Below are 27,067 nucleotides of genomic sequence, written 5' to 3' on the forward strand. Positions count from 1 at the left end.
TGCTATATGGGGTGGAACTCATTGATACCTCCAAATGGGGGTTCTTAAATCAGGCAGAAGGTAAAATTCTCTGAAAATTACTAGCTGTTAATACGGCAGCCTCAGTGGCGGCTCTGAGGCTGGAAATGGGGCTTCGAAGCGCGTATGCTCAAGGATTAGCAGGGTTTTACGATTGGCTACCTCAATTTTAAAGAGTGAGGAAAACACTTTAAGATCATTTCTGAAGAAATAACTTTTCTTAGATAATAGCAAGCCCAAATTTGCCTTTTGTAAGAATTTTTGTACTGCCCTGGAGATGCTGGAACTGGATCGCAGCCAAGTTCTAGAACTCTCCCCATTGCTCTTGAGGGTGACTTTGAAGAGTGCAGCGTGGGCCTTGAGCTTCTGCCAAGACTTGGAGTGCTGTAAAAAAAGAAGTTTTTTTGCGAATATAGTTAACACTCTAGTAATTAAAAAAACACAACCGTACTTCACTTGGAACATCCCTCATAGTGTTAGGCGCTTTTGGACATTGCTCCGACAGGAATTTCTCCCTTTGAATACACTATTGGCAAAATGGTACGGTACTGCAAAAGAGTGTAACTTCTGTCTGGCGGATTCCCAAGATTTACACCATCTATTATTTGTCTTCCCTTCTCTTGCTTCATTTCGGCGTAAATGGCTAGATCCAATCCGTCTTCAGTTTTCTCTATTGTCAGTGCCCGAGTTTCTCCAAGCCCTGTATGATCCTCCGAATGAAAGTTTTTGTTTTAAAATATTTAATTTTTTTAATTGTTTTTTAAGCTTATTTTAAGAAACTTTCGTTGTAAGGCATGTCAGGTGGCATAGGATTTTGATGCAACATTTCACTATATTTTTCATTTATCTCACCTTTTGGTACTCGATTGGATGTAAAGTGTAAATTGCAGATCCGACCTTCTGCTCACCAATATTGTAAATTTTATGTGGTTCTCAGCTAGATGTAAATGGTAAATGTGATTTTTCTGCTTTCTTCTTTTATGTGGACCTCAGTCGAGTTCCAAATCATAATTAAAATAAATTGTTGTTATGTGTCCTCCCTCTTAATGCTGTTGTCTGAGCAGCATGACATTTGGGATGTTGCATTGTGACCCAGGCACAGGATGGAACGTGGCATATGCAGCATGGGTGTGTCCTTAGTGCTGTGTAGCTCCTCATGTTGATGACATTGGCTGATGTTTGCGGCAACTATGGGCATTCACATTTGACAGGACTGGAGCCTTTGTCTTGTTTTAGGGGATTGTTAAAGTTGTCATCCTCAACCCACTAATTTAGGTGTGTATGATCCATGGGGACGTTACTGCCATTGGCTACTTGAGCTGCACACAGAGCAGAGGTGGTAGTGGCAACTGTTGTCACTGTTACATTCCACTTGTCGGTATGGCTAGAGGTTATTAATTGGGCCCTAGTTAATGTAGGGGTATAGTGGCTGACGTGTGACGGGTTGTCAGTTTGATGTTGTGCCCTTCCCTCCTTGCATGGCTTTACCTTTGCTCCATCAGTGGCATGGGAGCACGCCCCCATGGGACTGTTGTTGGTGTAGTGTAATGGTGTGCCCCAGCTTCTCTCTGTGCAGGCCATGCCCCCTTGCCATACCCCTTTACCCATGCCACTCCATGTAGATGATGACTTCTTTGCATTTGTATTTTAATTCCCCATGCGACTTACCCTGCATGTGCGTTGTCTCCTGGTAGTCTGCGCAGTCCTGTCCTTGAATCCCTGTGACGATCTCCTCAGGGATGACGGCTGCGACCATCTCCTCCATGTGGTCCAGGGCCTCCTGGTGTGCTGGACTCCCACCTCCAGTCTGCAGTGCTGCCTTCCTGTTCCTGGCCATCTTTTCCTTTGTCTTGCGCTTGCAGTCATGCCAGCGTTTCTTGCACTCGATGACTGTTCTGCGTGCTTCTGCCACACTGCTAATCTTGTCAACAATTTGTTGCTATATTGCCTCTCTCCTACTGATTGGCAACTTTGAGGGGACAAACAGTTGGTGCTGGTGTTCCGTCACCTCTTTAACCAGAATTTCCTGTTCCTCTGCACTGAAGCAACACTTTCTTTTCTTCTTAAAACTGTCCTAGGCCTTGTGTGGGTCCTCCTGACTGGTTCCTGGTCTGTTGTCATCTTCCTGGGGTCTGTACAGGCATCTGGGATCAATTTTGGCTCTCCTCTGCTGAAATGGCTGTGTTTGCAGGGAATTTTGACGCTGTTGCATCAAAAAACGCTGCATATCTAGTGTGTCACAGTCATTTCCGCCGCGTTAACGTCGTTTTGCTTTGCGACTTAAAGCTGCGGTGTGCGTAAAAAAAAATGACTTACACCTGTGGTTTGCGCCGCCGGGCTTCAAAGTATATGGCACAGAAATGGCGTTAGCCGGCAGTAATATTTTTTACTCAAAACTGCGCCGGCGCAGTTTTGCGTCAAAAAGCATAAATATGGCCCCAGATTCCCAACATCATCCACCACCCACCTACCCACAAACGTAATAAAATAACATTCAAAATATCATACCCCAACCCACTACTACTAACTAAACTAACAGCCTATTCTAACCTAACACTAAGCCCCCTAAATCCACTAATTAAAAGAACCAGGAAAGAGGAGGGAGGGGAGGGAAAATCATGGCAGAGGGTATCATTGTCAAAAGTTCACCCTCCTCAAGGTCTTCCGTATGGCACCCACCCTCTCAATAATTTGTGACACCTCCTGCTACAGCCTGTCCAGTCTCTGCAACATACGTTGCATGTCACGTTGCATCACTCTAACATCTGCAGGGTCAATGACTGCAGCAGGGGTGGTTTGAGTGCCAGTTGTAAATGTGTGTTTGGTTGGTGGTGCCATGCTTGTAGGGGGAGGTGCAGGTGCTGCTGTCAGTGGTCCTGGAGCAGTGGAAGTCAATGGTCCTGCAGTGGTGGCCGATATCCTTGGTGCCATCTGGGTGGTAGTGGTGGTGCTGGTGGTGGCGGCTGTTGGTGACACCAAAGGGCCCCCTTGGGCAAATGCCCTCCACACTCCTGAGGCTCTTTTATGGCGATAACGTTGTGCCATGTGGTGGAACCCAGACTCCTCATCCAGAATGTGGCGGTAACGCATCGCCCGACGCTGAAACTCACAAATCTGGATGGCATCCATATTGGCTGCTGTTAAAAAAGATAAAGCTAAAGACTAGGTACTTCATTGTGTGATATAGCTACTGATGAGAATCAGACAATACATCTAATGTAGCTGAAACAGGCCATATCACCATACAGATCACAGATTCGCCTTGAGGAAGTACATGCCAACGCAGCCTACACATGTCCTATCTAACAGCACAGCAATGCTCTAAAAGATGTGTAACAACTTAAATGACCTATGCATCATTGTTCAGCCATTAGTCACGTAAAAAATGCTGCAAGTCCTCCACATGTGACAGGCCAACTTATGACTAGCTTCTGAATGACAATCAAGGGCCACAAGATCTGTGATTTGTAAATGGAATTGCCAGGATGGAATGCAGTTGCTAATCATGAGTGGGTGCCCTAGGTTTGGACAAGTGATTTACAGATTTACATGTCTGTGGACTAAACTTGGATCATCTCACCTAGGTACACATTTCATAACCCTAAGCCTGTGCCTCGGGGGTGGGGGGGGAATGGACAAGCAACACATAATTTCAAACATCAATGACACCCATGAAGCTTTGGACAGCTGTACATGGGTTTGGGCAGTCCACCACAGGTAAGGAGGTTGTCCCACTAGGATAGACCCAAACCTTGGACAATCCCATCCACATTTATGTTTGTAAATGCAGACAATTGTCAACATCATTTAATACCACTAATACCTGTCTTACAACAAGCAGATGATGCAAGCACACATCTGGCCATGAGCTGCATGCACACCTATGACATTGTCCTCAAGTGCCACATACACGTAGCCCAACATGTGGAGCTAGATGCTGCTAGGAAGTCAAACATACAGTCGAACATTTTCATTAGTGAACAGAGAGGCTCAAGTCTGTGGGTAAGACTTTGGCATCCCTATTCTGTGAGATTCAGGGTCTGACTTGCCGACTAAATCATGAATATGTGCCTCTGCTAATTTTTATTTATAAAAATTTCAAAAACAAATGTCACCCTCTTCACATGGCCATGCCTACAGGGCTGCACTCCAATCCCAAAATATGACTATACGCTACTAATTGTCCAACTCAAAGATGGAAAAAAAGTGAAACTCCACTCAAGTAACATATCAGATCATTTACCAGCAAATCATACCTTGCTATTAGTCCAACACACAGGAGTCAATCACACAACAGCTGCAAACACAACACAGAACTGAAATATCAACACTTACTGGATATGTCTAGGTCCGCAAATCGAGCCACTTCTCCGATTGTGTAGGGGGCAGGTCCACCTGTAAACCATGAAAGGGAGAAATGTGCTCAATGTCTGTGCACTGTACAACTCTTTCAAATAGAATTTCTGTGTGTAACGTTAAATCTGAAAGTCCAGCCTCTCAGGCATGATGATACTCCAACCGACATACCACTGCAAACATGTACAGACCCAGTCACTCCAGTGAGTGATACACACATATTTGCACGCAGGCAGTGGCCCTAACTATCATGTGGTGACAAGCATGCTCCATCAATTGTTTGCAGACTCATTTATGGAGTGTACTCCTCTCATCATTTATAGTAATGAGAGACATGCAAAGCCACTTTCCTGGAGCACTGCAATGCCAGTCACTCAGGTATTGTGGCTTGTGCATCAAGGGACAATCATTTACTGTGTGACACACCTATGGGTTGATTTAAGGTCATGATTTATCATGCTTTCTATGGTCCCTTACATGTAGGGACTGTGTTGTGTGTAGGTTACATATGCTACATTAACAGTGTACCCTGAGCCACATATGCCCCATGACACCATAATGGCAGGGATCCTGTACGTTAATTGGTGACAATTTGAAGCTAGCCATGGATTGACCAGTTTTAGTATTTTGATACAACAAGGGGATATATGCTGACAGTGTATATTGTTGTCATCCATGACAGACTGTATGGGCACAGGTGTAGTCATTGCACCTGAAATGTGTCACTCATTGCCCTGTGTACCCATTATGGGTTTTGGAAATCACAGTGAGCCACATTCATCATCTTACATTTACCAAGTTGGTAGATCAGAGGCTATCCAGCAAACTGACACTGTCATATTATTAACACATTGTTTAGCAAATGTACCACTGTGTCAATCATGATGATGTAGGTTTCAATTTGTATGTACCTTCTGAATGGCAGCAGTCACAGGAATGCTGGTCTTCTGATCTTAGCATACACCCATGTCAGTGATAGCCTCCATATTGGGAAGTTAGTTATTGAACATATGCTGCACTAGATCAGCAGTATTAGGGAACTTTATATGTATGATGGAATTGGTCTGGGGTCCCTTGCATGACATCATGCACGTAATACATTGTGACCATGCATTCCCCAACATCAGGTATCCCATGATGATCCCATACCTTATGAGAATTTCATGGCTATAGAGTAACACAGAAGGCAAACGCATTCGCTCTGTTTCAGCTATTGTGCCGGAGACCAATGTGAAACACACAGGTACAATGAACAGAGGGCCATGGATAGTTGTTATCCCTCAATTTGTATCACTTGCTTCATTTTATGTGGTACAGCTATGGAAAGTAGCACCAAACATTTAAATATGAACCTGTGTGCATTACTTTGGCATCCATTCCTAATTTAATTGCGGCACAACCAAGTCAAACTATCAGCCTAAGACATTATCTGAGGTTAGAAAGAACTTGGTACGTATGGGCCAGAATACAGTTCAGACATGTATTAGAAATAATTGGGGGACATATTCATTCTTGAAATTATCTGGTGAAAAACATGTCTTTCCTGGTACACTCACAGACCATGGCTAAAACATATGTTTGCATCATCTATTGACATGAAGGCAGCACTAATTTACAGGCTTCAGCTATGTTTTGTAACTTAGTGCAGCTGTTGCATCAACAAATGACGGTGATATGTAGCAATTATTGTATAACTCAGGGCCACTGTATGTTTAACTTGCATTCCACATGTCCAAATACATTGCCAGCGGCATATCAACAAATCTGCTACTATCACTACAGAGCATTTAAATGTGCACATTACTCTGAATTGTACTCACCAACAAGGCCACCAATAACAATACCCAAGTGGTCCAGCAGGTCTTGCTCCCTGGTAACAAGGTCAGCCCAGCGGTGCTTTAGTTGGTGGACATTGCGCGGTGTGTTGTAGGTGCGTTGTAGATGGTACAGGACCTTTGACCACCGGAGCCTCCTTGCCTCTGTGTGATACCCTTCTATCACTCTGCCACCTGCTTTGATCATCAATGGGAGGAAGTGGCACACCAGCCAAATGAATCCCCCAGCTCCTCCTCACCCATTCTACCCAGACGTGGCCTACCCAACATGACTGAAATAATAAGGGAATTAAGGGGTGCAGACGATAATGAAGGGAAAGAAGGAGAGGGAAATGAAATGTAAATAACCCTAAAACAGCCCAACTATCCCCAAACTAACAATACCCACAACAGACTCCCAACAGTACAAAAACAAAATTAGACACCAGAAATGACAAAAGTACACTTATACAGGATACCACAGACACTTAGAAAACACCAAAAGACAATATAAAGAGCACACAGGAGACAAATTCACAATATTCACAGAGAGACAAGTCCAAACACAGCCACACAGTCAAGAAAAATCACAGACTGCAAAGTGAAAGTGAAAGTACACCCACTGTACCAATTGTGTAAACAGGATATCCTATTACATCACTTCCTGCCTCAAATGCGGTGCGTTTTTATTAGGATGCGTCAAAATATTATAACGCTTACAGTCTGAGTGTCATTTGTTTTGACGCACATGCTTAGAAATTACCCTGCATCCATATTTCCAAATATTTTTCATTGTTAACCAATTTCATGGGGTACAGTGTGGGAATTACCGCTCGGGGCCAATGGATGTATCATGGCAGTGAGCCTCATTTTTCTACACATATGCAGCGTTTTTTGATGCATATGCGTCTTTTTTTATCCGTGTGCTTCAAAATTTATGTCTTTTACTGGGTTTGGGTAATTTCTCACATTTTTATAATACATGACAGCTGTAACTATACAGAGATAGGCTGTTTGCACCTACATTGTGCATTCCAGTATTTGGGCACATGTGACAGATCACACTACTATGGACCATGATCCTCTAGTTGTTGTACCGGATTTGCACTCTTCACTGGCGCAATAGATACCCAAACGTTTGGAATACAAATTGGTATTACCCAGTTTGAGCAGGTTGTGCATCAATAGAGGATAGCAAGGCTACATAACTTCATACAGTAACTCATTGCCTGTGTGTCAATGTGTGTGAATTGGCTATTTCAATTTTAGTTGTCCCACTGTGTGAACATCTCAAGACTTGTTTTCATAAATGTGCTTGTATGCATGTGTTGTCAATGTGGAGAACCATCAGATGCTATTCAGTGTGGAAATGAGTAAGGAAATGTGTTTGTCATACACGTAGCAACAAATGCTGTGTGAACTTCCCAGAATTTTGGGACAAAAGCATATCCCATGACAAACCATGCACAGGATAGATAGAGGACGGTTGATCATGGCAATGTTCCAAGACTAAGCCATCACATGTCCTGGAATGTTGGATACGACTTCCTGGTGACTTGTTTGGATACTACCCATGAGTCAGGCATTTGAAAATGCTAGTTACGGTGTCAGAGTCCCAAAACCAATCCACAAATGTAATGTCACTCCACAGTTTGAGTCACATAAATGACCTATGTTTCTCTTGTGGCAGTGGAGGACCAGCAGACCAAGCAGCATGTGTTCACATATTTCCAGTGGTTAATTGCACAAAGGTGTCCAGTTCAAGTGTGTGGGACCATGTGTAGCCTGTGTCATTATTGGGGTCCATGTTGTCACAGTTACGTGCAGGTCTAGTCATGAGTCTGTGGAGCCATTCCCTGCATTAAAAAAGTATCCTTCACAGCTGAATTGAACAAAAGCCAAAGAGGAATTGAGAACACACATAGGGATCGCCCAGCTATGTCACTTCAGACATTTTATGAGACTGACAACAGGGCAACCTTGGTGTGCTCACAAAGTTAATGGATCAGTAATTCAAAACTGGCAGGTTTCCTCACAACATTTGTACACAGGGTGGCCTCTAAAATTCCCACTGCAGCCGGGAACATTAGTGCCTCTGTGCTGATTAATCTCACAGCTATTCACCACGCAAGCCCCATCAATAGGTTGGGGCTGATGTGAATCAGTTTGTGGACCATCAGGGTACAAACATATTTTGACATTTCATGCACATTATCAAACGTTGTTTGTTGTGCTGGAGGCACCATAACCAATTAATGCATACAGCCATGGTACACTGTCACTATTTGTCACTCATGCATACATGAAACCCAGACAAGGGATGGACCGTGATTAGGCTATTTGAAGACATGTCCCACCCTATGATACAATAAGTAAACTGATTACGCTATACAATGTATTTGAGTATTCACTGTAGGCCTACCTTCCACAATACCCCAGGAGGAAAGTGAGGGCATGGAAAGCAACTATGAGACAAAAGTAGCCACATGGAACCTTTATGGTTACAGAAAGACAGGGACCAATCAGGCTAACAGGTTGGAGGCTCTGTCAGGAACTAACATGAACAAGGCAAATACACAGTGAGCAGACTGAGACTGGTCAAAGCTGGAACAACACTGTGGAAATTGAAAACTGTATTTGTCCTGTGTGCTGTAACGTTACACAATAACCCAAGGCCTGTGTCACACAAGTGATTTATACAGCAATGCATAACAGGGATATACATATAATGGCAGCTTCTATGCTGTTCCAGGCGGCAGCAAGGGCAGTGCATGTTCAAATGGCTGGTCTGCATGGAAGTGTTCACAGGTGTGTGCAGCTTCAGTCTCTCACAAGTCCTGTAGGTGAGAATCAAGTTCAAAGGGCCAACAGTGCCTTTCACATCGGAAGCAATGGACAGGTGATTACAGGTCCTACAGACTACCAGGCAGTACATTATTTGACCAGACGTCCATGCAGACAGATGAACTATGACTATGGCAAGCCATAATACTAAAGAAGGAAGCACACTGGAGTCAGAATGTGAGTCTGGGTGTGTGTAGATGAAGGATTATCTGGGTACAAATAGTCCATTTCCAGTGCCCCCTAGAGAAGGGTGAGGAGAGACTGAAAACATGGCAGTGGTAGGACTTATGACCTGGGATGGCATGTGCAGGGGATGTCTTGTGAGCAATGCTAGTCATACCTGGCACACTCGTGCTATTCATTTGCAGCTTGCATGGACTTCTTGTCACACATACTCCTTGCAGAGATAGCTGATGTCACACTTACGCTGTCAAGGGTCTGGCCATACATTCCTGTTACCAATGCAATAGCACATCCAATGCCTCATGTATGAGGCATTTCTTTTTCCTTATGAATGATGGTGTCTTAGTTGTGTGCTAAATGCTGCAATGAACAATGTTGCCAACGTGTATGTGTGCCATAGCTGTGGTCCTCTGATATTGCCCTTCAAATGTGAAATGGACAGGATACATGTCATTTACAGTGTGTGTGAAGTTGGGTATACATTCATACCCATCAAATGTGATGTGGATTTTTCAGTATCCTAATCTGCATATCTGCAATGCTCCATGAGGCTACACTCTGATTATGAATCTTAGGGATAATGTGCTGCATAAATGATTACCCAGACCATGATATAGTGATTAGAATAGGTGTTTAATGCCATATGGTAAGGCAGTGGTGATGGTGACTATAGTTAAAAGAAGTTTTGGACAATGTGTTGTCTCGACGCAATCCTGCTGCAGTGTTTGGATGGGCCCCCTCATGTTGCTGGACAGCATTTTCCTCTTAATCAGCCATTTGTGGGTCTGGTCATAGAGGAGAATGTTCCTCCTTACACAAATGTTGTGCAGGATGGCACAGGTCAAAATGATCTTGCAGACCATTTTTGGTGACTATAGGAGGCTGCCCCCGGTGATGTTGAGGCACCTGAATCTTAACTTCAGGATGCCAAAGGTCCTCTCGACTATGGTGCATGTCCTCCTATGTGTCTCATTATAGGCACGTTCTGATGCTGTGTTTGAGTTTGGAAATGGGGTCATGATCCATGGCTGGATCCCATACCCCTGATTAGCTGAAAGAGAAAATAAGTGAGAAACCTTTGATGTTGCTTGCACCATGATTATCACTTTGCATGCCAGTTGTTCTCTTGTGTTGTCTGTGACGCATCTGTGTTTGTGTTATTGTGTGGAATCCTAGGCTTCTAGGATGTACCATCGGCATTAGGGTGTTTCATTATCTGAACTGGTGTTTGGCTGATTGACCGGATGTCAGCGGTATTTTTGTAGACTTGAAGTACATTTTGTACTCCCATGCATTATGTCATGTGAAAGAGGTGTCCATGTGTCTTAACTGGGGTGACATGATGCTTCCATACATAGAATCAATTTCACAGTGGTGGTAACATGGTTGCATCTATATGGCCTGTACATCCCATCCAATTTAACATATGCAATAGCATCAATGAAGCCCTTTGACTTGGCTAGGTGACATTGTACAACACATCTCCATAAGTTTTCAGCACTGACTTGTTGACAATTGACAATGTACAAATATCCCATGTGGGACAAGTTCTCTGCAGACCTATTTATATGCCCTTACCAAGTTGACTCATTTTCAAACGTGTACCTATACTTATGAACCTGGTCCAGCTCAGCTGGCTAACTTGGTTGTGAGATTGACAGTTTGATTGTCACAAGGTCCATATGCCTGTGCATCTGTTGTGTATATGTGTAATTGTCTCAAACCGTATGTGTAAGAATGTGCACTTTCAATATTGTCACATCAATATGTGTCTTAGCACAGTCCACTTGCTTATTGGTAGTAGGCAATGTCAGAACAGGAGTGATATGAGATGTTGGTACAGCCTCAATGATTCCATGTCACCTTCATTAGAGTCATCATCATCATCATCATCATGCTATGTGTCTCATGGTGTTTGACCTGCAGCGAAACACATTACACACCCCTTACATAGTACCTTTTGCTTGGAAGGGTATGTGATTGAGTGTTATTGATGTGATATTGAAAGATTTATCTTCCAAGTTGTGCTGCCAGTTAAGGCCATGTAATTGTCATTGTGTTGTTTTAAATTGGTCCCTTGTGTCTCTGGAGTGGAATCTGTTGTTATTTGCATCTGTCATTTGTCCATAGGTGTGTATCCCGTTGGGTGAGGATATCACAGATGACTAGCAGTGTCACAACCTCAGTGTCTTCCTAGCCATGTGTCAATGTAGTGGTGTATGTATTGTGTGTCCTACAAGGTTGCTGTGCTATGTGTATGTAAGTAAGTTTCTGTACTTACCAACAAGTAGGCCATTTCCATTTTGTTCATCCTGGAAGTGTTGATTGATGATGCAGTGGCGGAAGATGATTAAATCATGTATATTCCCAGGATACTTTGCCACGATGTTGGTGAGCAATCCCCGGTGATCGACAATGGCCTGCACATTGATGGAGTGTGTGCGCCTCCTGTTGCGGTATAGATGCTCGGTTGCAGCTGGTGGCACAATGTGTACATGTGTGCAGTCAATGGCACCAAGCACGTGTGGGAAGCCGTTGATTTGGTAGAAGCCCTGTTTGGTCTCCTGCTGCTTCTGCTGTGTGTTGGGGAAGCTGATGTGTCGGGGTGTGAGGGAGATGGTTTGAAATGAGCCACTTGCCAACATGTGGAGGACAGCTAGCAGCTTGGTCTCTGGTGGAATGGTGTGGGGTGTCTGCAAGCTGGGTGCCAACTGTGGCTCAATGTTGCGCAGCAGCTGCTGAATGGCTTGCCAGTTGAGTCTGTATCTCTGGATGACGTCTTGTTGCTGGAGTCCCAGAAGCGTTGTCCTAGTCCTGAATATCCTCTCCTGCCTTCTGCGTTACCTTTGGGGTCCCTGCTGGGGTTGTGGAAGCTGCTGGTGTTGGTCCTGTGCTCTGCGTCTTTGTGCATTCTGGATGAATAGCACCTCCATGTCTTCCTTTTGGAGCTCTGCTGTTGCTTCTGTGTGTTTTCCTTAAGTACTGGTGTGTTTGCCCCATTTTAACTTAACGCCTGCACTGACCCAGCAAATCGGGCTGTGCGTTATTTTCCTCCTCCGCCTCCCGGCCGTGTGGGATTTTTGCGCGGTAGCATAAATATGGCGCATGGGTGTTTAAGTAATTTTTGGGACGGGAACGCCTATCTTGCATGCCATTAACGCAAGGCGCATCCAGAAAATGACGCACACGGCAGAATTTTGACATTTGCGCGGTCGGGGACATAGTATAAATATCTATCAAAATTACGCACATTCGGCGCAGACAGAGTATAAATATGCCTCTAGGATCCTAACATGAGAAAGCTGAATTATGGTGTTGTTGGTTACAAGCAACTTACTGAGTATTCTGTACAAAAATTGAGCTGATATCTTATTATCCTATAATCTAGTAAATTTTAATTTACCCAGATGGGGGTACCAGTACAACGAATTTGTGTGGTACAGAAAAGGCTAACCTTATCAGTGATGGGCACCTGTCAGTGTTGTAGGATACAGTTCAAAATGTGCCTGTTGTGATAGGTGTCACACATGCCAACAATGAAACTGCAAGACCCCACCAATGACAATGAAAGTCCCATACTTACCTGTCCAAGATAAAGTATACATACACAATGTGAATGGCTGGAACAGTGGAGTGCAATTGTATGGACTAGTAGATGTTATTTAGCAGCCAATCTAACAGCTCCTTGGTCATAGGGGATGTACATGGTAATCCATGGAAATCAAGATAGTAAGCATACCCTAGGCCATTCCTCCAACTTGGCCAGTGCACACATGAGAACCCCCGGACTCTCAATCAACATGGCAAAAAACAGTCTTATATAAACAAGGTTTATTTTAAATTATTTAAAACTACACACCTAAAGCTATCCTAAAAACTACCATACACTAAACTAAACTAAACTTACTTAACTTAACTTACAACTACACCTATCTAACCTATTCTAAACTAATCTTACACATGTAATGCCAAACTCTAAACATTGCCCCCTCATCCCCCCTTAAGAGACAAGATACAAGTACAACAACAGAAACTATGACTTCACATTTTCTAACTTAACCTATGGCCTAAACAAATCTAGATTTTTTTGGTAATTTTTGTAAATTATTTTTTGAAAAAGTTTTACACATATACCCCAACATTATGGGGGTCATTACAACATTGGCGGTAAATGGTGCTTACCGCTGTGCAGAAGACCGCCAACACACCGCCGCAGCAGCGGAATTCCGCCACAGCTATTACAACCCACAGCTCGGAATCCGCCAAAATCCAGACACCCACACAAGTCCTCCACAACAAAGGTCAGTGATAAAATGGCGATAACAAAACCTCCACCGTCACGCCAACAGCAATACACTATCACGTCCCACGAAGACACGCGGTGGTCTTTCAACCGCGGTATTTCATTGTCGGTACACACCGCCGCGCTCAAAATACACACACATTTACAAGACACAACCACATTGGACAATTCCAAATACACACACCTGATACACATACACACACCACTCCCACACACTCACACCACTATTACACACATACCCACATCACCCACAAACCCTTACGACCAGAAATGTAGATGAAGGCCAGAGATACTGCACAGCAAACACAACCCCTCCATACAGAGGCACACAACACCATAACACATACACATCCACGCACAAAACACCACACACCCCTAAACATCACACCACACATCACAACACACACCACCTCACACATCACCCACACCACCCCATGGCACCGCAAAGACACCCCAGGTTTTCTGAGGAGGAGCTCGGGGTCATGGTGAAGGAAATCATCCGGGTAGAGCCACAGCTATTCGGATCACAGGTGCAGCACACCACCATAGCTAGGAAGATGGAGCTATGGCACAGAATCGTGGACAGGGTCAACACAGTGGGACAGCACCCAAGAATACGGGATGACATCAGGAAGAGGAGGAACGACCTACGGGGGAAGGTGCATTCGGTTGTCTCAAGACACCAGATTGCAGTTCAGAGGACTGGCGGCGGACCCTCACGTCCTCCCCCAGAACTAACAACATGGGAGGAGCAGGTCTTGGCTATACTGCTGCCTGAGGGCCTCGCAGGAGTAGCTGGAGGAATGGACTCTGGTAAGTCAAATCTTTCACCACTTCACCCACCACCCTACCTGCATGCTATCACATACCCCCACCCTCGCCCTCACCCCCTCACTCCAACTCCTCACACATGTCCCTCTTTCACAACCCACCCATCCCAACACCAAGCCCTGCATGCAACAACAAAGCATGGACACCCATCACCAATGCATGGCCACTGCACTTACCCACACACACCCCTAAACAATAATCACACAAGGTCCTACACAAGAATGCAAGCACTGGGGTACGGGGTCACCCACCCGTTGCACACCATGGCACACCCAGATGCAATAATCATGCTTTTACACCCCTGCAGGACCCCTACCCAATGTCACCTGACTGGAGGGTCCACACATGTCCACTCCACCCACAGAAGACGCCCACAGTGATGACAGCAGCTCTGTCCAACTGGATCTAGATGATCAGCCCGGCCCATCTGGGACCTCGGGACAGTCAGTTCCCCTCACAACTGGCAAAAGCCACAACAGCGCCTCCCCCCTATGGAAACACCAGCACAGCACCCACCAGCGGGCCCATACCTCTGTCCCCAGGACACGTCAAGCTGCAGTGTGTCCACCACTACAGGGAACCCAGGTTAACCCACCAACCCAACAACAGCAGGGACCTGGGGCAGTGGCAGTGGGCACACGGTTCAGGGGACAGAGGCACAGGAACACAGGGGAACTGGGAGGGCTGCTGTGCGACAGGGGGAGGACAGGCCCAGGGAACCCACTCTCCATGAGGCCTTCTCCAACATCATGGGAGCCTACCACCATTCCCAGGAGACAATGGCAACGGTACTGGCCAAGTTTCAAGAGACCCACCGGCTGCAGGAGGAACAGTATTTGGGGTTCAGGGAGGAACTCAAAGCCATCAATTCCACCATGAGCACCATTGTAGGGGTGCTGAAGGAACTCATCAACACCAGGAGGGACACTGTGGCACAACAAGGGGCCCTTGACACTAGCCTGGACAATTACCTGCCCACCACCTCCGCCGGCGCTAGTGGACAGGAGGCACCGCCACAGGACCACGACACCAGCACCCCACCCCCTGCAGATGGGGAACCACCCCGCAAGCGGTCCCTAAGATCCAGGACAAAGACAGAGAACAATGCCAAGACCCCCCCCCCCCAGAAATGAGACCACCCTGGTGTCCCACTTTGTCACCCTGTCCATCCTTAAACTGCCCCAGCTCCACTTCCTATGCCCCTTTGGACAATGCACCTGTGAGACTAATAGACTGGACTCTGTCATGCACATTCCTCCACGATCACCCCTGACCATTTTACAACCCTTTCTACTATTTAGCACTTAAATAAACACCCTTAAATCACAAAACTATCTGGAGTCAGTCTGTGCTTTCCAAAATGTGTATTTGCAATAACTGAGCAAAAATGATATATCCATTGTATTGTCAACATACCTATTTCACACAGCTCTAGTCCATGAGGAAACAAAGCAGATGTCACACAGTGGGACCCACATCTGTGAAAACGAAAGGGAAAGTGACAACTCAGGCTCCATACACTGGGTGAAAGTGACAGACAGATGAGAGGTAGAACAAGTTTATCAGATGTAGCAGGCAGTGATATCTTCTTACCTGTGTCTCACTGGAAGTATTGATGAATCACTGTGTTTCTGTTGTCGATATCCTCTTCTTCTGCTTCCTCGTCTTCACTGTCCACAGGCTCCACAGCTGCCACAAGATCGCCATCTGGACCATCCTCCTGCAGAAAAGGCACCTGTCGTTGCAAAGCCAAGTTGTGAAGCGATGATCTGGCACACCTTCTTTGGTGAGTAGAGTAGGGAATCACCTATCATATGGAGGCACCTGAACCTGGCCTTCACAAGGCTGAAGGGCCTCTCTATAACCCTCCTAGTTCGCCCATGGGCCTCATTGTAGCGTTCCTCTGCCCTTGTGCTGGGATTTCTCACAGGGGTCAGTAGCCATGACAGGTTGGGGTAGCCAGAGTCACACTAACCCTTAGAGACAAGCCCAGATCCAGACAATTATTCGCACTGTATAGGGTCCATGTCCTCACCTAATAGCCACACACGGTGCCTCTGGAGTTGCCCCATCACATAAGGGATGCTGCTATTCTGCAGAATGTAAGCGTCATGCACTGAGTCAGGAAACTTGGCGTTCACATGGGAGATGTACTGGTCGGCCAAACACACCATCTGCACATTCATAGAAAGTTAACTCTTCCGGTTTCTGTACACCTGTTCACTCCTGCGGGGGGCATCAAGGCCACATGTGTCCCATCAATGGCACCTATGATGTTGGGGATATGTCCCAGGGCATAGAAGTCACCTTTCACTGTTGGCAAATCCTCCAACTGAGGGAAAACGATGTAGCTGTGCATGTGTTTCAGCAGGGCAGACAACACTCTGGACACCACGTTGGAAAACATAGGCTGGGACATCCCTGATGCTATGGCCACAGTTGTTTGAAAAGACCCACTTGCCAGGAAATGGAGTACTGACAGCACCTGCACTAGAGGGGGGATACCTGTGGAATGGCGGATAGCTGCCCTCAGGTCCGGCTCCAACTGGGCACACAGTTCCACGATTGTGGCATGGTCCAGTCTGTAGGTGATCATTACATGTCGCTCTTCCATTTTCGAAGGGTCCACCAGCGGTCTGTACACCGGAGGATGTCACCATCTCCTCACCTGCCCCAGCGGACGTGCCCTATGGACGAGAACAGCGAGCAGAGGGTCAGCCAACACTGAGGTACGAAAACACTACTTTATTGCACAAATTTTTCAATCCGCTATGTCCCTGTCGTAATGTGTATGCAAGGCCGAGATATGTGTGACGCATTTAAAATTAATGCCATGTGGCCCCCTGAAATGGTGGCCTTCTGACCTGTAATGTGGGACAAGGGGATATGAGGTAACTGCGCTGGCGTTGTACACCGTCGCGATAGGCAGTCGAAGACCGCGGCGCAATCCTGCATTGGTTAACATTGGACCCTATGGGTCCCAGGAGCTAATGACGATGTACGCCGGCGGTGACAACCATTTTCTGTCTGTTCACTCACTTGATACCTGATCTTCGAAAGGAGAGGACCTACACTGCAAGTGCTGCTGTGACCTCAGTCTGGAAGAGGCAATGGCTCATGTGTCTGGGGAAAGGGCCCCAGTGAGTGCATATGCGTCATGGCAAGGGTAGGAACGCGGGCCAGTGACTGTGACGGTCTGGACGGTTATATGTTCTGCTTTTTCCCCTGTACCATTCCACTAGGTCAGCGCCCACCAGAAGAAGGAAATTTGGCGTGCCATCGCCAAGGAAGTCCGGACCCTGGGGGTCCACCACAGACGGACCACCCACTGCCGGAAAAGATGGGAGGACATTCGCCGCTGGAGCAAGAAGACGGCGGAGGCCCAGCTGGGGATGGCCTCCCAACGTGGAAGGGGTGCCCGTAGCACCATGACCCCCCTGATGTTCCGGATCCTGGTGGTGGCGTATCCGGAGTTGAATGGGCACTTGAGGGCATCACAGCAGCCACAAGGGGGTGAGTACACTCTCATTCAGCTGATTCAGTGCGCATTACGAGGTGTCTGGTTGGGGGAGGTGGGCTGTGGGTTCCCCTAGGCCAGGGCGAGTTTAGTTGGCAAGGTCCCTTCATAAGGCAGGCCATGTGGCACCCCACCAGTTTTCAGGGGCAACTACACCTAGTCAGACTCGTGTGACTTCCATGTGTGCATCAATCAGGCATCAGTGAGAAGGTCGGGGGACATAGTTTAAATATCTATCAAAATTACGCACATTCGGCACAGACAGAGTATAAATATGCCTCTAGGATCCTAACATGAGAAAGCTGAATTATGGTGTTGTTGGTTACAAGCAACTTACTGAGTATTCTGTACAAAAATTGAGCTGATATCCTTGGAAGTTGACATACGGCCTGTATGGCTCAGAATCTAGTCAATGGTAATTTACCCAGATGGGGGTACCAGTACAACTAATTTGTGTGGTACAGAAAAGGCTAACCTTATCAGTGATGGGCACCTGTCAGTGTTGTAGGATACAGTTCAAAATTTGCCTGTTGTGATACGTGTCACACATGCCAACAATGAAACTGCAAGACCCCACCAATGACAATGAAAGTCCCATACTTACCTGTCCAAGGATCCTCCTCAGATCCCTCACTGTTGGGCATTCTATCATTCTGAATGCCATCCAGGGTGTAGAGAGGCAGTTGCAACAGACAAATGCATATCTGGAGGGCATTCATCCTGGTCAGGCAGCCCAACAGCAAGCTTTTCAGACTCTGGCCTCAGCACTGATGCCAGCCATTGTTCCTGTGTCCAGCCTCCCCCCTCCAACTTCCTCCACCCAGACTCAAAACCCCTGTACCTCAGCCTATCCCAAGCCCACCATCAGACCAGCATGCACACACCTCAACACACAAGGGAAGCTCTGGCAAACATAAGCACCACACATCCCACAGGCACTCACACAAGCATCATACCCATGCAGACATACCAACAGCCAGTGCCTCTACTGTGTCCCCCTCCTCGTCGTCTCCCTCTGTGTCACATCTCCACTCACACCTGCATGCACTACATCTTCATCCACTACGTCCATCACCAGCACACCCATCACCACACACCGCTCACGTGCAGTCACCACCCCCACTACCATTCCCACGTCCCCTGTGTCCTCTCCCAGTGTGTCTGTGAGCCCAACTCCCAAGGTACACAAACGCAGGCACACACCCACCCAACAGCCATCCACCTCATGACAGCCTCCAGCCCATGCACCTTCACCCAAAGTCAGCAAACGTACACCTCCTACAACCACTACCTCTTCCTCCACTCCCAAACCCCCTCCATCTACCCGTCCCAGTGTGTCCAAAAAACGTTTCCTGTCCAACCTTGACCTCTTCCCCTCAACTCCCCCACCCCTTCAGTCCCCTAGGGCCCGCCTTTCCAGGTCCCAACCCAGCACCTCAGCCACCACATCAGCGGGAACAGTGGTGCCAGCAGTAACCGGCGTCTGGAGTGCGCCAAACAGCAGGGCAGCCAGTGTGCCAAGGAGCCAGACCACGGACAGTCCTCCACCTCAGAAGCATAAGAAGTTGGCCACTGCCCGGAGGGAGAAGGGTCAAACACCTGTCACCAAGGGCCCTCCCAGGACTACAGTTGGGAGTGGCAAGAAAGCTGCTCCAACATCCAAGGTGGGGAAGGGGCACAGAAAGAAAGGGAAGTCGCCGACAACCTGTATGGCAGACACCGCCGCCACCAGCACCGCTGCCCAGGACATCGCCGCCACCAGCACCGCTGCCCAGGACACCGCTGCCACCAGCACCGCTTCCAGGGACATCCCCGCCACCAGCACTGCTGCCAAGGCCACCGCTGCCACCAGCACTGCTGCCCAGGACACCACCGCCACCAGCACAGCTGCCAAGGACACCTCCGCCACCAGCACCGCTGCCCAGGACACCTCTGCCACCAGCACGCTCACTGAGCCACCCACCAGCAACGCAGGCCAATGAGCGCCGCAAGCACCGCCGCTACTGAGGCCGCCACGAGCAGGATGAAGCACTCTGGGCCCCAAGCCCCCTCCAGAACCAGTGGAGTATCACATCCACTACTGGCATCCTGGTTCCTCGTGGGGTGTGTAGAGGTGAGCTTTTCCCTTCCATGTCCTGTTTCTGCCGTGTTGTTGTTCACGGTGAAACCGCCCCGGAAAAGGTGGTGGATTGGCCTGTTGTAATACTGTGGGTGGTACATTCTGTTCCGCCTGTCTGTTGGCAGTTACCGCCGCGGTGTTTGTTTGAACCACCATGGCGGTCGGAGTGTTGAAGTTGCTTTCGTTGTTGGTGGTTTCCGCCATGGTCATGATTCCATTTTTTTTCTGCCGGCCTGTTGGCGGTCTTACCGCCGCTTTAACACCAACCGCCAGGGTTGTAATGAGGGCCTATATCCTCCAACCCCCCCAATTAAAAAAATAATATTAAAACCCACCCCCCAACTATACCTAATCTAACCTAGGCCTACCCTATACTACTTCACTAACCTAACACTACCCATCTAAAACCGAATCTAAAACTATTAACAGTAAAAGGGAGAGGGAAAGAATTGGAAGGTTATGCATGTACCTTTGCTCTCTACCTATTTCTCTATCTCTCCCCCCCTCCCGCCACCCCCTCTATTACCTATCTTCCTATCCCCTCACTCTACCTCTCACCCTCACCCACCTCTACAACCCCCCCTCCCCTATCTTCACAACCCTACACCTATCTTTCTCCCTAATCTCCTAAACCTCCTAACACTCTCCCCCTCCACCCTTAAACCCCCCTCCCCCAGCTCTTCTCACTCTACCTGTCCCCCCCTCCCTCGCGCTTTCCCGCCGCAACCTCCTGCACGCCCCCGCCCCCAGCTCCCATTCGCCCCCAGCTGACCCCTCCCCCCCCCTCCTACCTCATATGGCGGCCGCTGCGCGACCGCGCAGCGGGTGCGCCGCTGGCGCGCCAGAGGCAAGCCCGTCTGCGCCCGTCCGCGCCTGGCCCGCGCCCAGCGCCATGACCCCTGGTCCCCAGCGCTCCCAAGCCCCGATGATCCGCTATGACCCCACCACCCTCCATGCCCTCAACCCAGGACGCTCCAACACCTGCTTCCAAGCTCACCCCAAACGCACCCATGGACCCTTCGCCTGCAACTCCTGCAAACGCATCTTCCACCACGCAACAACTACGACCACAAGCCCACGCGCCATCAACCACCTCAAGTGCATCCTAGTCAACGCTCGCTCCGTTCACAAACACGCCGTTGAACTCTGGGACCTCCTAGACTCCACAGCACCGGATGTCGCCTTCATCACGGAGACCTGGATGAACGCCTCCTCTGCTCCAGACATCGCCACCGCCATCCCCGAAGGCTACAAGATCTCCAGGAAAGACCGCACCAACCAAGTAGGAGGAGGTATCGCCATCGTCTTCAAAGACTCCATCAGCGTCACCACCTCCACTGAAGACTCCCCTCTTGCCGCTGAACACCTGCATTTTCAGATTCGCACCGACCCGAGGACCACCCTCAGAGGATCCCTCGTCTACCGTCCTCCCGGACTTCGCGCCCCTTTCAGCGACACCATCGCCGACTTCATCTCCCCGCACGCCCTCGCCTCACCGGACTACATCCTCCTAGGCGACCTCAACTTCCATCTGGAACAAAACAACGACCCCAACACCACCACCCTGCTCGACAACCTCGCCAACCTCGGCCTCAAACAACTGGTGAACACTGCCACCCACATCGCCGGACACACACTCGACCCTATCTTCTCCGCCAGCAAACACGTCTTCTTCAGCCACGCCTCCGCCCTTCACTGGACCGACCACAGCTGCGTCCACTTCACATTCCGACGCGAGACCCGCCACCTCCGCACTCAACCCATCCCTCGCCGACAGTGGAACAAGATCCCTGAAGAGCAACTCTTCGCCGCACTCGCCGCCAACCAACCCACCCTCACCACCGACCCCAACGTCGCAGCCCTCAACCTCACAAACTGGATCTCCAACTGCGCAGACAACCTTGCTCCCCTCAAACGCTCGCAGCGACAGAACAACACCAAGAAACCCCTCTGGTTCTCTGACACCTTCAAAGAATCAAAGAAAACTTGTCGCGCACTTGAGAAAGCCTGGCGCAAGGACCGCACCGCTGACAACATGACCGCCCTCAAGAACGCTACCCGCAAACACCACCACCTGATCCGCACTGCCAAAAGGAATTTTTTCACCGACAGACTGGACAAAAACAGCCACAACAGCAGAGAACTCTTCAGCATCGTCAAGGAGTTCTCCAACCCCAGCGCCAACGCCGTCACGCCCTCACAGGATCTATGCGAATCCCTCGCCACTTTCTTCCATCGCAAGATCAGCGACCTCCACAACAGCTTCGGACACCAGACCCAACCTAACACCACCGAACCCACATCCCCGACCATCACCCTCAACAACTGGACCCACATCAGCACGGAAGAAACCAAATCCATCATGAACTCTATCCACTCCGGCGCCCCTTCGGACCCCTGCCCGCACTTCATCTTTAACAAAGCCGACAACATCATCGCCCCGCACCTCCAGACCGTCATCAACTCTTCTTTTTCTTCTGCTACCTTCCCCGAATGCTGGAAACACGCCGAAGTCAACGCCCTACTAAAGAAACCTACGGCTGACCCGAGCGACCTGAAAAACTTCCGCCCCATCTCCCTTCTGCTTTTCCCAGCCAAAGTAATAGAGAAGACCGTCAACAAACAGCTGACCACCTTCCTGGAAGACAACAACCTGCTCGACCCCTCACAGACCGGATTCCGAACCAACCACAGCACTGAAACCGCCCTCATCTCAGTCACAGACGACATCAGAACCCTGATGGACAACGGTGAAACAGTCGCCCTCATTCTTCTCGACCTCTCGGCTGCCTTTGACACCGTCTGTCACCGCACCCTAATCACCCGCCTCCGCTCCACCGGGATCCAAGACCAGGCCCTGGACTGGATCGCCTCCTTCCTCGTAAACCGCTCCCAAAGAGTCTACCTCCCTCCGTTTCGCTCAGAACCCACTGAGATCATCTGCGGCGTACCTCAAGGCTCATCACTCAGCCCGACACTCTTCAATGTCTACATGAGCCCCCTCGCTATCATCGTACGCAAGCACGACATCATCATCACCTCCTACGCCGAAGACACCCAACTTATACTCTCCCTCACCAAGGACCCCGCCAGCGCCAAGACCAACCTACAAGAGGGTATGAAGGACGTCGCAGATTGGATGAGGCTCAGCTGCCTAAAGCTGAACTCTGAAAAAACTGAAGTCCTCATCCTCGGCAACACCCCGTCTGCCTGGGACGACTCCTGGTGGCCCACGGCCCTCGGCACCGCACCGACCCCCGCAGACCACGCCCGCAACCTCGGCTTCATTTTGGACCCCCTTCTCACCATGACCAAGCAAGTCAACGCCGTGTCCTCCGCCTGCTTCCTCACCCTCCGCATGCTCCGCAAGATCTTCCGCTGGATCCCCGCCGACACCAGAAAAACCGTGACCCACGCCCTCGTCACGAGCCGCCTGGACTACGGCAACACCCTCTACGCTGGGACCACCGCCAAACTCCAAAATCGCCTGCAACGCATTCAAAACGCCTCAGCCCGCCTCATCCTCGACGTACCCCGCAACAGCCACATCTCCGCACACCTGTGACACCTGCATTGGCTCCCAGTCAGCAAAAGGATCACCTTCCGACTTCTCACCCACGCACACAAAGCCCTCCACGACAAGGGACCGGAATACCTCAACAGACGCCTCAACTTCTACGTCCCCACCCGCCCCCTCCGCTCCTCTGGCCTCGCCCTCGCCGCCGTCCCTCGCATCCGACGCTCCACGGCGGGTGGGAGATCTTTCTCCTTCCTGGCGGCCAAGACCTGGAACTCCCTCCCCACCAGCCTCAGGACCACCCAGGACCACTCCGCTTTCCGGAGACTCCTAAAGACCTGGCTGTTCGAGCAGCGATAACCACCCCCTTTGTCCCTAGCACCTTGAGACCCGCACTGGTGAGTAGCGCGCTTTATAAATGCTAATGATTTGATTTGATTTGACATCACAAATTTTTCCACTTTCTTTTGCAGTACTTCAATAATTTTCTATTTTTTACACTCTCCTACTCCAACCTGGCCATCATGGCAGCCATGCCCTGCCTCGTCACTTTCAAAGTTCGTGCTCAATACTGCAGCAGGTGGCTGCACGGGTGCCTGGCTTGTGACAGGTGCAGCAGATGTGAATGGGGTCGTAGCCGCAGAGCCCCCCTGGCCTCCTGATGTTTTGCCTAATATCAGCTGCTTTTTCTGTGGCTGCTGTGGAGGTTTCCTATGTGGGAAAGCATATCATTCCACTGTGGCCTTTTCCTTCCGGAACCTCCTCGCCATCCTCTGGTACCCGGCATCGACATCCAAAATGTGACGGTACCTGTCTACCCTTTTGTGGAAAGCATGACGTTCCTAAGGTGTCATATTGGCAGCTGAAAAAATTAGGAGGATGAAGCATTAAACACAGCATTGGGTGGAGGTAGAACAGACATAAAATGTACACTGCATCCGAAGATGACACATGCAGTCCACCATCCATTCCTCAACAATGACTTACTCCTAATCTATGACTATTTCCTACCAGCCATCTACAGTATCATGTACATGTCACTGGGATGATAGCTATCCATTGCTGACCATCAGGTCCCAGATGCGTCCTTGCTCAACATATGTTTTCACAAACTTGTGAGGATCACGTGACCCAACAAGTCTAGATTTCCTGTGTGCCCTTGTAAATATGGGGGGCTTTGTATGCAATCCACCACTTTGACACCCCTGGTTCTACATCAAGGCTTGCCCAGGCATCATGGATGCAAGGTGAGGGTCATCAGATATGGGTACTAGAAACCTTCCACTGGCTACTCTAAGGTTTGCTAAAGCTTCATTCATTTGTCCTGGTTTAAGACCTGGTCTGAGCAGATATTAAAAGGGGGTACACCATTGCTCCTGATGTGCCACATGTGCAAATAATGCTATATCCTCATACTTTTTTGCCAAAAGCATGAGCAGCACATCAAAGTTGTCTACAGATTACGTAACTAATGCCTCCTACCCTGTGCTATGTTGTGCTAAATATGTAAAGCGGCACACACATGGGGGCTGTATGAGTGTCCTTAGTGAGTTTGGCACTACCCTGGGTGCTGATACAGTATTCATATATATTGAACTTCATGTGCACATGCATGTCAGACAATATTAAAGTACCTGGTATGCAGTCAGCATTCACATCATTTGCACATGATGTGACCAAGATCACTCACAAATATCATGATGGCAGGACCATGTGGGTAATTCTGCTGAGATCTAGCTTGAGACAACCCATAGACATTTCCTACAACCATCTGGAGCTGAGTAGTCTACTAATTGTTGTCCAGCACAATAAGGATCCTTGCACTACTGCAGCCTTATTTTATATCTGTAGGGTACTAAGGCACCAGTCATGCAAGTGTCTCCTACATAAGCCCCCTAGAGACCTCTATACATTACCTTCATCTGTACCGTTGTGTAAGTATAAGAAGCTTTGTATCGCACACAGTGTTGTCAAAGTGCTGTGACAAAGTTGTTGTCAACAGACATGCTAATTACGTAAACAGCTGCTCTAACACCTATCATGTTAGACATCAATGTATATGTGGCCATGAGTTCCATTTCCTAGCACCCAGAATTCCATACCAACACACGTTGCCACTTGTGCAACAATCAAGCCATTTTCAGTGCTCAACATTGCAACAGACATGATGTCACCATCCTAACTCCAATGATGTAGCATTGGTCACGCAAACCCCTGGCAGCATTGGAGTCTTCAAATCTGTCGACCTCTCCAAAGTTGTAGGGTGGAGATCCACCTGCAGTACATGAAAGAAAAACATACCTTTGTGATATTTAGACATTTCTGTGAATGGACAACAGTCAACTTTTTAGGCTGAGTGAGCAAGTCAACCTAGTGGTAAATCAGACCAACAGTCAAACATTAATGATCAGTGTTAGACTTGGCATCCTTGGCGTGGTCTCCCCTAACGTTTTGCCTCTGTTTCCCAGGTTGTTGATGTATGCTGGACTCTGTTTTTGCTGTTTCAGTTACTCTGGGCATTTTACCACTGCTATCCAGTGCTAAAGTGCAAGTGCTCTTATGTAAAATGTATGTGTAATTCACTTCCCATGACTGGCATATTTGATTTACTAATAAGTTCCTAGTACAGTGCTCTAGAGGTGCCCAATGCCTGTAAATCAAATGCTACAAGTGGGCCTGGAGCACTGGTTGTGCCACCCACGATAGTAACCCTATAAACAGGATCAGACCTGCCACTGTAGTGTCTGTGTGTGCAGTTTTAAACTGTCAATTCGACTTGGCAATTGTAACAACTTGCCAGGCCTAAACCTGCCCTTCTTATACATGTAAGGCACCCCTAAGGTAGGCTCTAGGTAGCCCCATGGGCAGGGTGCAGTATGTTAAAGGTGGGACATGTACTTATGTGTTTTACATGTCCTGATAGTGAAATACTGCCAAATTTGTTTTTACTGTTGCAAGGCCTATCTCTCTCATAGGTTAACATGGGGGCTGCCTTACTAAAGAGCAAATTCCCTTTGGGAGCAGATAGAAATATGGAGTCTGGGATCTCTGAGCTCATAATTTAAAAATACATCTTTTAGTAAAGTTTGTTTTTAGATTGTGTGTTTGAAAATGCCACTTTAAAAAAGTAGACAATGTCTTGCTTAAACCATTCTGTGACTCTGCTTGGTTGTGGATTCCATGTCTGGGTCAGTTTGACAGTTGGGCTGTTTGCACCTCTCTCTCGACAGTGACACAAAGGGAGCTGGGGTGTAGCCTGCATATCCTGATGAGCCATCTGTGCTGGGGGGGGGGGGAGGAGTGGTCATTCACACCTGAAAGGGCTGTACCTGCCCTCACACAATGCAGTCTCTAACCCCCTAGTATGTGTCTGGGGCCTGGCCTGGGCAAGGCAGGATCTTGAAAACAACAGAGACTCCTCTTTGAAGTAGGCCTACTTCAAAGACAGAAAGGGGTATAAAAAGGGCACCCAAAACCCCTGAAAATTAGATCACTTCTGGAATCAAAAGGAACCTCTGCCAAGGAGAAGAGCTGAAGAGCCAAGGAGAAGTGCTGCCCCTGTCTG

The sequence above is a fragment of the Pleurodeles waltl genome, chromosome 1_1, assembly GCF_031143425.1.
Source record: "Pleurodeles waltl isolate 20211129_DDA chromosome 1_1, aPleWal1.hap1.20221129, whole genome shotgun sequence".
NCBI classification, from domain to species: Eukaryota; Metazoa; Chordata; class Amphibia; order Caudata; family Salamandridae; genus Pleurodeles; species Pleurodeles waltl.